The sequence below is a fragment of the Mytilus trossulus genome, chromosome 9 (genome assembly GCF_036588685.1).
Source record: "Mytilus trossulus isolate FHL-02 chromosome 9, PNRI_Mtr1.1.1.hap1, whole genome shotgun sequence".
In the NCBI taxonomy this organism is placed as follows: domain Eukaryota; kingdom Metazoa; phylum Mollusca; class Bivalvia; order Mytilida; family Mytilidae; genus Mytilus; species Mytilus trossulus.
The window spans coordinates 49,707,482-49,715,135 of NC_086381.1; positions in this window are offsets into that span (position 1 = coordinate 49,707,482).

The window sequence follows — 7,654 nt, forward strand, 5'->3', positions numbered from 1 at the left end:
AAGCTAAAAAAGTATCAATTACATATTTGTACATTGTTCTTTTCTTATGTCCTTACATCCAAATGCTGGTATAATATTATTCATTAAAAACGACCTCTCTCATTACATATCTGAAGTAAAAACAAATGTATAATATTACAGACATTTTCTTAATTTTTTTATTCAAACTTTCAATGTTCTTGGATAAAAATTCCCATGAATGAACTTCTTACACCGCCGTGGAGATCGTGAAAATAATTGTCTGCATACTGATTGTTTGTTTGAATCCAAACATGATCCCCCTTGTTGACAATGCAAAATACATTTCTTGTTGTTGCAAAAAAACCCGCAGATCCTAAATTCATTAAATGCTTCCCTTTAACAATGTTATCGACTCTTAGTTCGGTTTGTACATTTTTTGAAGAGTATGTTTGAATGGTCCAGGAAAATAAGTAAACTCCAGATGTTGGAGCAACAAATATTCCACCTCCTGTGTTAAAGTTGTTTCCTTCGTCAATAAATTGAGTGTCGAATTTTACAATCGAGTTGGTTTGAAGTTGTCTGTTTCCACTTAGCTCAACATAAAAAAGCGGACTTTTTTTCTGCGTCTGAATTTCTGAAATAAACATACATTTCATATATTGTTAAAATGATCTCATGTCGAAAATACATTTGTAAATCGTTTGTTAGAATCTTTCAATACGAATTGTGATTTTCAACGAAACATGATTTATTTCGCCTATTTTGCTCAAAATCGAATGCTCTTTACTTGCTTCTTGTTTTAGGGATTTTAGATTCGATAATTAAATTGAAGATGAAAACGGGAAGGGAGTCAGTCGATTTAAACACCCTCTGTAAAAGTAAAACTAAAAAGATACGGTAATATAATATATCTTTATTCTCACAAACCAAATTACAAAGGTATAGAGATTATACATTTCAATACAATTACACAAATAAATAATGTACGAAAGTAGATAGAGGCGTTCACAATTGTTCACCCAGAAAAGTTCAATTTGTTATTTATCTCCTTAATAAGTTTACAGTAAGGATTAGATTGTAAGGATAAAGTGCGGCATTCAACAATGATAAACTCATCCAATTAGGAAAGAACCAAAGGCTCCGGCATTAAAAAAAATAAAACTAACAAAGGACAAACAGCAATGCGCAAACACGTCACAGGAAGCAAAAGACTATGAAACATAAATAAAAACACATCTAAAACAAGGTGATCTCTTTTGAATCAGTTAAATCAGCAGATTTTACTCGTAATTTATCAAAAAAGAGGAATATTCGACAATGAAAAGGCATTAGGGATGTAGCTAATATTTTTTCCTTAAAAATTTATCTTTTACTATTGCAATCTTTAAACACCATACAAACAAAAAGTTATAAGTAAAATTCGGCATTCTCAAAGTTTTGCAATGTCGCCTATACTGGTTGACAGACGGGATCATCGGACACGATTTGAAAGCAAGATACCCCGAAGATAGTTGTGGCCAAGTTTTGTTTGAATTATCTTAGTATAGTTTCACAGGAACAGATTCATGTATAGGTTAATCGACACTGACAGTGGCTAATGAATGTGACAAGCGCATTATTTTAACAAAATATATATTCCCGTACAGATTAATTTATCATAAAAAAAAACTTATGTTGTTGGTACATGTATTTCTGTTTTAATGATGTAAATAATCAAAGACTTCATTTTTACGAAATATTTGTTTAAGGTGAAAACATACAAAACAACGTGGAAATTAGCGTTTCGTCATCGCATTATAAGCCGTAATTTTTTTTACTCATAACAAGATAACAAATCGACCATAATGGTAAATATCGTTAAAATGGAAGACGATGACAGCATAATTTTTTACAAACGAACATTCATGTACCAGCAACATATAATTCTTTAAGAAAATCTATGGATAAGAGATTTGATGATTTAAGACAAACAAACAAATTTTGTTTTCGCTTTTTTTGTGCTTTGTATACAACATTAACACATATTCAACTATTTTGAAAGAAATACAAACCGTAATATTTCAGGCAATTACAGAGATAATTATTTTTTCGATATTTAGCTATAGTTCAACGACCCAAATGTGTATGCAAAATTACTCAAAAATATGTGACATAGCCGAATTATTGTTCCTTAACCTTGAAGAGATTCGTGTTGTTAAGGTGCTACCTCATAAAGTTATATCCCGCAGACATTCTCGTTTGTAAAAGAAAATACTTACTAGTTTGAAGATTATTCAGAATATCAGTCATATTATTTATCCGTACAACCAATGAGTCAAATGACCTTTCCAAAGAATCTGTTCTATTTTCAATCGTTCCATTGCTAATGGATTTAGTAAGCACTCTGTGGAATATAATTACTCCCATATAAATCAAAATTTGTAAACCCATTTCCCTTTTACACTGACTGATTTAACTGATTTGACAAATATATATTTAGTGATTTGGCATCTGACGTTCATGGGTTTTATAATGGTTCATAAGTTTTTTCTAAATCCATAGGTGGCACAACTTCAAAGTATATCATGCTTGATTTTGAAGTTATTTTCGAAGTTATATATCCCCTTGACTTCACTTTGATGCTAGGCTACGTTTTCAATGTTCTACAAAAATGTCATTCTATAGAATCACCTTTCTAAACCTCTTAACTAAACTAAAATTAATGTAGATAACTTTGCTTTCATGGTATATCTAATGAGAAAAATACTATTTTTATATCTTTCAATCAAGACGCAGCTTCGAAAAAGATATAGATAAACTGTAACTTCAGTAATAGTGATGTCAGCTTTAACAATTTGTATATATAACGTTTTTTTCTTTTCTTCACAAGTATGCGTACAAGTAGTTTATATTAGAAGACTGTCAAATCTATTTTAAGTTAAATCATGGAGAGCCGAAAGATAGAGTTGTACCTGGATAGAATATGAAACTCAAACTCATAAGTCGAAAATAACTGACAACACCAGACCTTAGAGAGACAAAGACAAACGGAAGAATGTCAGAACACAAAGAACAACATTGAAATCCATAGGGGTGAACTCATGTGCTCCTGAAATGCAAGCATATTCTGCTTGATCCCACAGCACATGTGTCACCCGTCGTTTTGCTCTTGCAAGTGCAAATCCTGTGATAAATTTACTTCGGTAGGTCATATTTTGGGAAAAAGGACGGAGTTGTAGTAACGACATTCATAACATATCTATGGAAGCGCGTATGGTAAACCCCTTGTTATTTTGTTGCAAATAAGTCGGAAGTATAAGTTATGTTATGTGCCTGTATTTATGTGTTTTAAGCTGGAATCAAATCATAATGTGGTGTCAACTTGTTGGAATAGTGCAGAAAAACTTGCATTACCATGTGGTCTTGTAATAAAAATGTAATAGCATAATAACTAAAAGTCAACCACTCTGTGTGTAAAAATCATCTATAGACGCATAATCATGAAAATGAACAAATCAAGATTTAAACAATTTGTAATATTTGTTATATCCGAAGTTTTTAGTATTTTAAATTTTTGAATGTCTTTTTCCCAATACGCTTTAACCACTGTACAGAAGGATATATGAGTTAAACTAGAAACTGTTGTAACTAAATGTGAAAAAAATGTAGTACTTGTACTGATTAACCACTGTGAAATGGTTTACATTTTGCGATTTCAAGTGACAAGATGGTTAGTTTTATTATTGTGATTATCTTGTTACTGACCATGACTTTCGTTTTTATAGTGATTAAGATTATTAATAGAATGTTGGCTACTGTACCTCATTTTGTTTTAACATTTTTACCTATTATTCTGTAAGTTTTGCTCACATATTGTTGTTAATATAATGGAATTATATGCAACTGTCATTCAAATCGAGAGGTTTAGCTAGCTTTACAGTCAGTTGTTATTCACCATTTTCCTCATAAGCAAATGTATGGGGTAGGGATCTAACAATTGTTTTCCATTGGTTTGTTGTGTTTAAGCTTTTGATTTTGCTATTTGTTAAGGGTCTTTCCGTTTTAATCATTTCGTGGAGTATTGTACATGTATCATTGTTATTTTACTTTTTTTTTATTATGATAATTTTATCGCATGGCACCATGTTCGAGTTACACTGTTACAATACAAAAAATATAAAAAAAACTTTTGAAAAACATATCCCAACGGATTAATGATATGGAGTATATATCAGCTTTTTAATCGGAGTCGACATGATCGTAATACTATTATACATACATAAACAGCCTGCAAATTTATGAAGCTTTTGAAAATCTTAAGACTGAGCAACAAGAATGCCACCAAAAACCAGAGGGGAAATCATGTGCTCCGGAAGGATACACAGATCTTGCTCCACATTAGTATGGTCAAATTGAACAATTCATTAAAACTGATTGCATTTGGTTTGGGACATTAAATTAATCTTATTTTCAACTCTTAATTGTTCTGTTATGAAACATTTATTAAGGTGTATATATTTATATATAAGTCTGAATATTAAAACCAACAGTGTTAGAATTAGATTGTTATGCTGACAACTTTCCCCCCTAAACATATATATACAAGTGTTCCTTGTTGTTCTTCATCTCAGTGTCACATTAAAGTTCACATGATTGAGTGAACCAACGATCAAGGAAATTCTGAACCAATACTATAGCGTTAACATTTCAAAAAAAAAATCGACCAGGATGCTACACTTTCATATATGTAATATCATTATTTCTTTTAAGAATGTCTTAGATCAACATGGCAAGAGGATTGCGAATCAATATAATAAAATCAGTTGACGATGTTTATAAAGTTCTTTTTTTTTATTTATTGATACAATTTTTATGTATCAACATTTGTTTATCAAAGAAAGACGGGTAACTTGCCGCCGTTGTAATAGAAGAACAATATTGTCTGTATAGAAGAAATCCCAAACTAAAAAAATTGCTCCATATATCTCTCCAAAACAAATCTATAAAAGTGCTTTGTGGATTGCTCGATATTTCTTTTTTGCAGTGGGTTTTCTTCCACGTGTGTTTTACTCCCACGTCTTTTGTAACACCAGTCTAGTCCTGTTTTTTATTAGTAAGTTCACAGAAAACAAAACGACGGATATATAAAGCATAAGAAGATATGTCTAAAATTATATCTCGTGTGTATTTATTTCACATCAAGGTTCGTTTGAATAATTTTGCTGACTTTTGTTATTCTTTCACCTTTAATAGTTTTTCTGACTTTTGTTATTCTAACTCCATAAGGACTAAGAGATACCAAAAGATTACAAAATAACATTTTGGCTTTTATTTTATTTTTTCTTGAATTTAAAAAAATGGATTTTGATAACGTCTTAAAATATGTATTTGTATTGTCAATTTTGAACTAAAGAAGTATACGTAACATATTTGTTCATTGTTTTTTTCTTTTCTTATGCCCTTGCATCCAAATGCTGGTATAATCATATACAGTAAATTAAACAAATTTTAAAAAAACTCTCTCATTACAGAGGTAAAAACAAATGTATAATATTACAAAAAACATTTTCAATTTTTTTTTAATTCAAAGTTCAATGTTCCTGAATAAAAAGTCCCATGAAAGAACTTCTGATACCGCTGTGGAGATCATGGAAATAATTATCTGCATAATTATTAGTTGTTTGTATCCAAACATGATCGCCTTTGTTGACAGTGCAGAGTATATTTCTTGTTGTCCCGAAATTCCCAGCGCCAGATCCTAAACCCATTAACTGTTTTCCTTTAACAATGTTGTCGACTCTCAGTTCGGTTTCTGCACTTTTCGAAGTGTGTGTCTGAATGGTCCAGAAGAACATATAGTCTCCTCAGATTGGAGCAATAAAAATACCGTCTCCTGTGTTAAAGTTATTTCCATCGTCAATAAATTGTGTGTCGAACTTCACAATAGAGTTGGTTTGAAGATGTCTGTTTCCACTAAGCTCAACATAAAACAACGGACGTTTCTTCTCCGTCGAAATTTCTGGAATATACATATATTTCATGTATACACTACACTCCTGTTGAAAATAAATCTTTTATTATACTGTGAAAGTACTTTTATTCGTGGGGTACTTATTTTCGTGGTTTTAATGGATGACTTTATCCACGATTTTAAGTCTCCGACGAAATAAAACAACCGTTGTCCAAATCAAGACATAAAAGATAACCATAAACTACAACTGCAGACAGGATTGTACCTATTAAATCTTTAAAAACGTAAACTGTCCAACTTTTGATCTTTTAATTCTCATAAAAAAATATTTTTGATCAATCGGATTCCCGGCATTGATATTTTATGAAAAAGTGTTCATTCCATGCCCTCTTAATATCAATTCTCGTATGCATTTGAAATAATAAATACATGCTGGGCTTCCTTTTGATAATAATTATTTTACAATTCAAGATATATTTATAGTATTTGTTTTATGTAACTATTTTCTTTAGGTGACATGTTTATAGCCTAATTAACACCTTTGATGGTCTTTTATCTGTTGATCACTCTATCTCAGTTAATAAGTGTGATCATTACGTACGGGTCAAGGTTTACTTTGCAATTTCCTTCCATCCAGTCCATTGTAAATTTCGTTTCAAATGGCTTTAATTTTTCAATTTTTTCATTTTTTTTAAAGAAAATTTAAACCTAAGTTTTTGTAAACCCACGAACATGTAAATGTTGCTCAAACCACGAAAAATTGATACCCACGAATTAAAGTACTTTCACAGTAGTCGTTTAGTACCAATTGTGATTTTCAACAAAACATGATACATTTCGCTAAAATTGCTCAAATCAAAAACAATTGACTGACTTCTTGTATTAGGATTTTAAATTTCGTAGATCCTCTAATTGAATTGAGGAAAGACACGGGGTGTGTGTTAGTCGTTTGCAACATCCTCTTTGAAAGTAGAACTTGAAGGATACGGTATATATGCTACCGACACAACTATTCGTTGGTAATCAAAAGACCAGACTGTAAGGATATCGTGCAGCCTTCAACAATGAAATACTCATCCAATTAAGAAAGTGCATGAAAAAAGGGAAATATGCAATAGAACATCTTTTTCTTTTTAAATATGTATTTCTTATGATGAAACGGAAACAATCCGAACATTTAGTTCATGAGTTGTTAGGACATAGAAAAAAAGAACTGAAACTTTACAAATTGCTATGGAGTAGTCACTGAAAAACTAAACATCAGGCATTTATACTTCTCAGTTACTCGATTTATTTATTTTTTTATTTATTTTTTTAATTTATTTCATACTGTGGGTTCCGACATCCAACAAATAAAAAGTTGTTAAATGGAAAGCTCGATGTGCACACATATTACTATATATAGTTTCTGCTTCAGGATTTGGTAGCTAGCGAATACATTCTTATTGACACAAACCCAAATTAAATAATCAAGACGACACATGCACTCACACGGTTTCCCTTATAAGAATGACTGAGCTACGAGTAAATCAACCACACTTGGCACGCAGCAGGAATAAAATGCCAAAAATTTTGCAAAAACAATTGATGTTACATGAACTTGACGTCTTATTGTTTATAGATTAATAAAATAGTGGCTTTAAACATCCTAAACATTTTCCCAATGTATGATAATTACATGGTTTTATATTTCCTTTAAAAATGCAATTCAATTTTGGTAAATTTTATGTTACTGGTTTGCTC